The following is a 9841-nucleotide window of genomic DNA, read 5'->3' as shown; positions in this document are numbered from 1 at the left end:
GCGGTCTCAGAAAGGGCTAGCGAGATACCATCTTATTATATCATATTATGATTGTATTGAGAAAGTGTTGTCATCCGAGATTTATTGTTATTGCTCGCTGGTTGATTATGCTATTGATATGAGTAAACTTGAGACCTAAGCGTTATTGCGAATGTGGTTAGTTATAATCTTTGTTGAACACTTGAATGCTAGCTTTACATATTTACAACAACAAGAGCAAACAGAGTTTGTAAAAGTTTTTCTTTATCACTTTCAGTTTGTCAACTGAATTGCTTGAGGGCAAGCAAAGGTTTAAGCTTGAGGGAGTTGATACGTCTCCGTCGTATCTACTTTTCCAAACACTTTTTCCCTTATTTTGGACTCTAACTTCCATGATTTGAATGGAACTAACCCGGACTGACGCTGTTTTCAGTAGAATTACCATGGTGTTATTTACGTGCAGAAACAAACGTTCTTGGAATGACCTGAAACTTCACGGAGCAACTTTTTGGAAAATATAAAAAATACCTGCAAAAGATGAAGGCCGAGGGGCCCACCACCTATCCACGAGGGTGGGGGGCGCACCCCCTACCTTGTGCCCCCCCTGGTGCCTCTCCGACTCCAACTCCAACTCTATATATTGTGTTTCGGGGAGAAAAAAATTAGAAAGAAGAATTCATCGCGTTTTACGATACGAAGCCGCCGCCAAGCCCTAAAACCTCTCGGGAGGGCTGATCTGGAGTCCGTTCGGGGCTCCGGAGAGGGGAATCCATCGCCATCGTCATCATCAACCATCCTCCATCACCAATTTCATGATGCTCACCGCCGTGCGTGAGTAATTCCATCGCAGGCTTGCTGAACGGTGATGGGTTGGATGAGATCTATCATGTAATCAAGTTAGTTTTGTTAGGGTTTGATCCCTAGTATCCACTATGTTCTGAGATTGATGTTGCTATGACTTTTCTATGCTTAGTGCTTGTCACTAGGGCCCGAGTTCCATGATTTCAGATCTGAACCTATTATGTTTTCATCAATATATGAGTGTTCTTGATCCTATCTTGCAAGTCTTTAGTCACCTATTATGTGTTATGATCCGTTAACCCCGAAGTGACAATAATCGGGACACTTACCGGTGATGACCGTAGTTTGAGGAGTTCATGTATTCACTATGTGTTAATGCTTTGTTCCGGTACTCTATTAAAAGGAGGCCTTAATTTCCCTTAGTTTTCGTAAGGACCCCGCTGCCACGGGAGGGTAGGCCAAAAGATATCATGCAAGTTCTTTTTCCTAAGTACGGATGACTATGTTCGGAATACATGCCTACATTATATCAATGAACTGGAGCTAGTTCTGTGTCACCCTAGGTTATGACTGTTACATGATGAACCGCATCCGGCATAATTCTCCATCATCGATCCACTGTCTATGAGCTTTCCATACATTGTTCTTCGCTTATTTACTTTCCCGTTGTTATTGCTATCATCACTACAAAATACCAAAAACATTGCTTTTACTACTGTTACCTTTTGCTACCGTTACCACTACTATCATATTACTTTGCTACTAAATACTTTGCTGCAGATATTAAGTTTCCAAGTGTGGTTGAATTGACAACTCAACTGCTAATACTTGAGAGTATTCTTTGGCTCCCCTTGTGTTGAATCAATAAATTTGGGTTGAATACTTTACCCTCGAAAACTGTTGCGATCCCCTATACTTGTGGGTTATCAAGGTGCCATGTTGCCGCGTCGTACACGCGGGCGGCCTCGAACGTCCCGAGACAACGTATATTACCGGAGCGGATCTCCGCGTAATACACGCCGGAGGGGCGGGCACGGACACCGCGGTAGCCGAAGCTACTCCGGGCGCGCAGCGGTATGTTGACGACGGGGGCAGAAGGCGTGGCGGTGTGGGGAGAAGGGCGCGGCGGGGGGGGGGGGGCGCTCGACGCGAGGAAGAAGGGCACGGTCCAAACCGGCCCGCATGCGCTAAAACTAGCATTTTCCCCGCGCGCACAATATCTAGTGTGGCTGTTGGAGATGCTCTAAGTGGAGGTTTTTGTCAGATGGTGCTTGGCTCCAGCGTTGGTGAAGTCGGTGGCGGTCGAACGAATCCAACGTTGTGAGTTTCTATGATGGCTTGGCCGGGCTAGGCCATCATAGAAGACCACGTTGGCACATTGCCTTGGACGGCTACGAGTTCGATCTCTGTCCCAAACTTGGCCTACAACAATGTGAGAAATGTCTCTCAAATAGACTTCTCTCATGGCGTTTTGGGATGGCATGGTGGTGGCGCTTTCTCAAATAATGTCTTCACGGGCAGTGGCGGATCTAGGACCCAGTGCCCAGGCTTGGGGCATGAGGCCCAAATCCTTTGTATATTGTAGCAAAATATGATAGCAGTTGCTACAGTACACGAAGGCGGCCTAGGACGGCCTGCTGGGCTGAATTCGCTCTTGTTCCCTTTTGTTGACGTGCTTATCATCTTGAAATAGGTTTTCTCATCGCTTTATAGATAAAGCAAAGATCCATACGACCAACATCCAAATAGTCCATAAAGACAACGGTTGGGGCAACAAAACAATAATGCCCAAAGAAAAACATAAGAGAAAATAAAAACAAGGCCACCTAGTGGCGGTCGACGGGCGAAGCTAAGAAGACGAAAGTCCACGAGCCGAAACCACGAGCACATACAACATGGAGTCTAGATGCTCGCGGTCGTGCTGCCTAGTAAGCAGGTGCCATTGCTGCAGAAAAGCAAGGATTTGAACAAAGAGTCAGGCGCCTGCCTCGGGAACACCTTCTCAATCACCATTTCATTTCTAGTCGTGCAAAGAGTCCATGACATGGCCAAAAAGATCAGACAGAATATGCGGTGGTGTCGTCCTGACATGGTAGCCCTATCCTGGAGGAAGTCCACGAGATCCAGGGCCTCCCAGTCGGGCCCTAATGCCTCACGGACGAACTGCCAAAGGACCCGAGCCGCCGTGCACGAGAATATGATACGGGCCACAGTCTCCGGGACCCTTCATAGAGGGAAAAGTCCGTCACCCGGGCGCTGTCGCTTGAGCACTTCGGTCCCCGAAGGGAGGCGATTTCTAAGGAGCTGCCAAACGAAGATCTTTATCTTCAGTGGCATGGGGGCCTTCCACAAGTTAGCTAGCCAAGGGATCACAGGGAGGTGGCCTAGGTGCTTGTATGCAGATTTGATAGAAAACTCAGTTGAAGCTAGGTGAGAGCCGCTACATTACCGTGTCCGGATAGTCCGGCAAAACTGGCGGCAGAGCCGCCAACAGTCTAGTCCATTCGGCATGCTCTGCCTGCCCAAACGTCTAGCGGAACCGGATATCCCATTGTCCCGAGCGTGACGCCATGGAAACTAGGATAGACTGGTTCGTGCATATAGAGAAGAGGGCAGGGAATCCCACCCTAAGGGTCTCGGTACCCATCCATGGGCCTAACCAGAATTGAGTCCCATCCCCATTACCTATAGTAAAGGAGATTCCAAGACGGATCTCCTCCTTTATCTTTTGGATGGATCACCAAAATTGGGAACCTCCCGTCCGGGAGCACGTCAGGAGGGGTTCACCTCTCAAATATTTTGCTTGAATCAGCCGTAGCCACAGTCCTCCCTCGCCGCGCATGATCCGCCATACCCATCGCAGCATAAGTGCAACATTCATGCGATGGGACGCCATAATGCCCAGCCCACCCTGGTCCTTGGCCCTGCAGACATCTGCCCACTTGACCATGTGATACTTCTGGCGGCCGTCAGCAGCCTGCCAGAAGAACCTCGTGAGCTCCTTATCGAAGGAGCCATGGACACCCTCCGGTAAGATATACATCCCCATTAAGAACATGGGGAGACTCGCAAAGGTTAGCAGAAATAAGGATCAATTTACTTCCCTTGGACGTAAACCGTCTGCGTCGGGGTTCGGTCCGCGCCGCCACCCGTTCTACCAGCAGATCGAAGGCACTCATTAGAATCTTTGAGTCGGCTCATCGGCGTTCCCAAGTAGGTGATAGGAAACGATGTCAGTCAGCGGTTCAAGTTATCCGCAATTCGTTGTTGCTCATCTTCCAGGAAGCCTATAATGATGACCTCGCTCTTGTCAAAGTTGATCTTAAGTCCCGACATAGCCCCAAAGCAGAGGAGCAGGAACTTAAGATTCACTATGTCAAGGGACGAACCTTCAACCATAATCATGGTGTCGTCCACATATTGGAGGTGGGTGACCCCACCCCCGGGATCAAATGGCCAACAACCCCTGATATGTGGCCAGACTTCCTAGCTTTATCCAAGATGCCTGCCAGAGCGTCAACGGCGAGGTTGAAGAGGAGAGGAGATATCGGATCGCCTTGCTTCACTCCCGTAGAGGACGTAAAGAAAGGCCCCACCTCGCCATTGATATTAATCGCAGTCCTACAAGATCAGACCAACTGCATGATCCAAGAGCACCATCGGTCATAAAAACCCCGACGCTGAAGTACCAACCTCAAGAAGGACCAGTCCAGACGATCATAGGCCTTCTGGAAGTCCAACTTAAAGAAGGACTAGTCCATATGATCATAGGCCTTATGACCATGCATCCTAACCTCATGAACTATCTCATGAAGGGCTGGGATCCCATCTGAAGGAAATATGCCCTAGAGGCAATAATAAAGTTATTATTTATTTCCTTATATCATGATAAATGTTTATTATTCATGCTAGAATTGTATTAACCGGAAACATAATACATGTGTGAATACATAGACAAACAGAGTGTCACTAGTATGCCTCTACTTGACTAGCTCGTTGAACAAAGATGGTTATGTTTCCTAACCATAGACATGAGTTGTCATTTGATTAACGGGATCACATCATTAGGAGAATCATGTGATTGACTTGACCCATTCCATTAACTTAGCACTTGATCGTTTAGTTTGTTGCTATTGCTTTCTTCATAACTTATACATGTTCCTATGACTATGAGATTATGCAACTCCCGTTTACCGGAGGAACACTTTGTGTGCTACCAAACGTCACAACGTAACTGGGTGATTATAAAGGTGCTCTACAGGTGTCTCCGAAGGTACTTGTTGGGTTGGCGTATTTCGAGATTAGGATTTGTCACTCCGATTGTCGGAGAGGTATCTCTGGGCCCTCTCGGTAATGCACATCACTTAAGCCTTGCAAGCATTGCAACTAATAAGTTAGTTGCGGGATGATATATTACGGAACGAGTAAAGAGACTTGCCGGTAACGAGATTGAACTAGGTATTGAGATACCGACGATCGAATCTCGGGCAAGTAACATACCGATGACAAAGGGAACAACGTATGTTGTTATGCGGTCTGGCCGATAAAGATCTTCATAGAATATGTGGGAGCCAATATGAGCATCCACGTTCTGCTATTGGTTATTGACTGGAGACATGTCTCGGTCATGTCTACATAGTTCTCGAACCCGTAGGGTCCGCACGCTTAAAGTTTCGGTGATAATTGTATTACGAGTTTATGTGATTTGATGTACCGAAGGTAGTTCGGAGTCCCGGATGAGATCGGGGACATGACGAGGAGTCTCGAAATGGTCGAGACATAAAGATCGATATATTGGACGACTATATTCGGACATCGGAAAGGTTCCGAGTGATTCGGGTATTTTCGGGGGTACCGGGGAGTTACGGGAATACGAGGAAGAAGTAATGGGCCTCATGGGCCAAATGGTGGAAGAGAGGAGGCAGGGCGCGCGGCCCCCCTAGCCCAAACCGAATTGGACTAGGGGGTCGGCCCCCCTTTCCTCTTTCTCCTCCTTCTCCTTCCTTCTCCTTCTCCTCCTTCCTTTCCTCCTCCTAGTAGGAGTAGGAAAGGGGAGTCCTACTCCTACTAGGAGGAGGACTCCTCCTGGCGTGCCCATAGAGGGCCGGTCGGCCTCCCCCTTGCTCCTTTATATACAGGGGCAGGGGGCACCTCTAAACACACAAGTTGATCAATTGATCTCTCCCAGCCGTGTGCGGTGTCCCCCTCCACCATATTCCACCTCGGTCATATCGTAGCGGTGCTTAGGCGAAGCCTTGCGTCGATAGCAACATCATCACCGTCACCATGCTGTCGTGCTGACGGAACTCTCTCGTGAAGCTCTGCTGGATCGGAGTTCGCGGGACGTCATCGAGCTGAACGTGTGCTGAATTCGGAGGTGCCGTGCGTTCGGTATTTGGATCGGTCGGATCGTGAAGACGTACGACTACATCAACTGCGTTGTGCTAACGCTTCTGCTTTCGGTCTACGAGGGTACGTGGACAACACTCTCCCCTCTCGTTGCTATGCATCACCATAATCTTGCGTGTGCGTAGGAATTTTTTTTGAAATTACTACGTTCCCCAACAGTGGTATCAGAGCCTAGGTTTTATGTGTTGATGTTGTGCACGAGTAGAACACAAGTGAGTTGTGGGCAATATAAGTCATACTGCTTACCAGCATGTCATACTTTGGTTTGGCGGTATTGTTGGATGAAGCGGCCCGGACCGATATTACGCGTACACTTATGCGAGACTGGTTCTATCGACGTGCTTTGCACACAGGTGGCTGACGGGTGTCAGTTTCTCCAACTTTAGTTGAACCAAGTGTGGCTATGCCCGGTCCTTGCGAAGGTTAAAACCGCACCAACTTCACAAACTATCGTTGTGGTTTTGATGCGTAGGTAAGAACGGTTCTTGCTAAGCATGTAGCAGCCACGTAAAACTTGCAACAACAAAGTAGAGGACGTCTAACTTGTTTTTGCAGGGCATGTTGTGATGTGATATGGTCAAGACATGATGCTAAATTTTATTGCATGAGATGATCATGTTTTGTAACCGAGTTATCGGCAACTGGCAGGAGCCATATGGTTGTCGCTTTATTGTATGCAATGCAATTGCGCTATAATGCTTTACTTTATCACTAAGCGGTAGCGATAGTCGTGGAAGCATAAGATTGGCGAGATGACAACGATGCTACGATGGTGATCAAGGTGTCGCGCCGGTGACGATGGTGATCATGACGGTGTTTCGGAGATGGAGATCACAAGCATAAGATGATGATGGCCATATCATATCACTTATATTGATTGCATGTGATGTTTATCTTTTATGCATCTTATCTTGCTTTGATTGACGGTAGCATTATAAGATGATCTCTCATTAAATTTCAAGATAAAAGTGTTCTCCCTGAGTATGCACCGTTGCCAAAGTTCATCGTGCCCAGACACCACATGATGATCGGGTGTGATAAGCTCTACGTCCATCTATAACGGGTGCAAGCCAATTTTGCACATGCAGAATACTCAGGTTAAACTTGACGAGCCTAGCATACGCAGATATGGCCTCGGAACACTGAGACCGAAAGGTCGAGCGTGAATCATATAGTAGATATGATCAACATATTGATGTTCACCATTGAAAGCTACTCCATTTCACGTGATGATCGGTTATGGTTTAGTTGATTTGGATCACGTGATCACTTAGAAGATTAGAGGGATGTCTTTCTAAGTGGGACTTCTTCAGTAATATGATTAATTGAACTTAAATTTATTATGAACTTAGTACCTGATAGTATCTTGCTTGTTTATGTTTGATTGTAGATAGATGGCCCGTGCTGTTGTTCTGTTGAATTTTAATGCGTTTCTTTAGAAAGCAAAGTTGAAAGATGATGGTAGCAATTACACGGACTGGGTCCGTAACTTGAGGATTATCCTCATTGCTGCACAGAAGAATTACGTCCTAGAAGCACCGCTAGGTGCCAGGCCTGCTGCTGGAGCAACACCAGATGTTATGAACGTGTGGCAGAGCAAAGCTGATGACTACTCGATAGTTCAGTGTGCCATGCTTTACGGCTTAGAATCGGGACTTCAACGACGTTTTGAACGTCATAGAGCATATGAGATGTTCCAGGAGTTGAAGTTGATATTTCAAGCAAATGCCCGGATTGAGAGATATGAAGTCTCCAATAAATTCTATAGCTGCAAGATGGAGGAGAATAGTTCTGTCAGTGAAAATATACTCAAAATGTCTGGGTATCATAATCACTTGACTCAACTGGGAGTTAATCTTCCTGTTGATAGTGTCATTGACAGAGTTCTTCAATCACTGCCACCAAGCTACAAGAGCTTCGTGATAAACTATAACATGTGAGGGATGGATAAGACAATTCCCGAGCTCTTCGCAATGCTAAAGGCTGCGGAGGTAGAAATCAAGAAGGAGCATCAAGTGTTGATGGTCAACAAGACCGCCAGTTTCAAGAAAAAGGGCAACGGGAATAAGAAGGGGAACTTCAAGAAGAACAGTAAGCAAGTTACTGCTTAGGAGAAGAAAACCCAAATCTGGACCTAAGCCTAAAACTGAGTGCTTCTACTACAAGCAGACTGGACACTGGAAGTGGAACTGCCCCAAGTATTTGGCGGATAAGAAGGAAGGCAAGGTGAACAAAGGTATATGTGATATACATGTTATTGATGTGTACCTTACTAGAGCTCGCAGTAGCACCTGGGTATTTGATACTGGTTCTGTTGCTAACATTTGCAACTCGAAACAGGGACTACAGATTAAGCGAACACTGGCAAAGGACGAGGTGACGATGCGCATGGGAAATGGTTCCAAAGTCGATGTGATCGCGGTCGGCACGCTACCTCTACATCTACCTTCGGGATTAGTTTTAGACCTAAATAATTGTTATTTGGTGCCAGCGTTGAGCATGAACATTATATCTGGATCTTGTTTGATGCCAGACGGTTATTCATTTAAATCAGAGAATAATGGTTGTTATATTTATATGAGTAATATCTTTTATGGTCATGCACCCTTGAAGAATGGTCTATTTTTGATGAATCTCGATAGTAGTGATACACATATTCATAATGTTGAAGCCAAAAGATGCAGAGTTGATAATGATAGTGCAACTTATTTGTGGCACTGCCGTTTAGGTCATATCGGTGTAAAGCGCATGAAGAAACTCCATACTGATGGACTTTTGGAATCACTTGATTATGAATCACTTGGTACTTGCGAACCGTGCCTCATGGGCAAGATGACCAAAACGTCGGTCTCCGGTACTATGGAGAGAGCAACGGATTTGTTGGAAATCATACATACAGATGTATGTGGTCTGATGAATATTGAGGCTCGTGGCGGATATCGTTATTTTCTCACCTTCACAGATGATTTAACCAGATATGGGTATATCTACTTAATGAAACATAAGTCTGAAACATTTGAAAAGTTCAAAGAATTTCATAGTGAAGTTGAAAATCATCATAACAAGAAAATAAAATTTCTATGATCTGATCGTGGAGGAGAATATTTGAGTTACGAGTTTGGTCTACATTTGAAACAATGCGGAATAGTTTCGCAACTCACGCCACCCGGAACACCACAGCGTAATGGTGTGTCCGAACGTCGTAATCGTACTTTACTAGATATGGTGTGATCTATGATGTCTCTTATAGATTTACCGCTATCGTTTTGGGGTTATGCTCTAGAGACGGCTGCATTCACGTTAAATAGGGCACCATCGAAATCCGTTGAGACGACGCCTTATGAACAGTGGTTTGGCAAGAAACCAAAGTTGTCGTTTCTGAAAGTTTGGGGCTGCGATGCTTATGTGAAAAATCTTCAACCTGATAAGCTCGAACCCAAATCGGAGAAATGTGTCTTCATAGGATACCCAAAGGAAACTGTTGGGTACACCTTCTATCACAGATCTGAAGGCAAGACTTTTGTTGCTAAGAATGGATCCTTTTTAGAGAAGGGTTTCTCTCGAAAGAAGTGAGTGGGAGGAAAGTAGAACTTGATGAGGTAACTGTACCTGCTCCCTTGTTGGAAAGTAGTACATCATAGAAACCGGTTTC

The sequence above is a fragment of the Triticum aestivum genome, chromosome 4A (assembly GCF_018294505.1).
Source record: "Triticum aestivum cultivar Chinese Spring chromosome 4A, IWGSC CS RefSeq v2.1, whole genome shotgun sequence".
NCBI classification, from domain to species: Eukaryota; Viridiplantae; Streptophyta; class Magnoliopsida; order Poales; family Poaceae; genus Triticum; species Triticum aestivum.
This window is presented reverse-complemented; position numbering follows the sequence as displayed.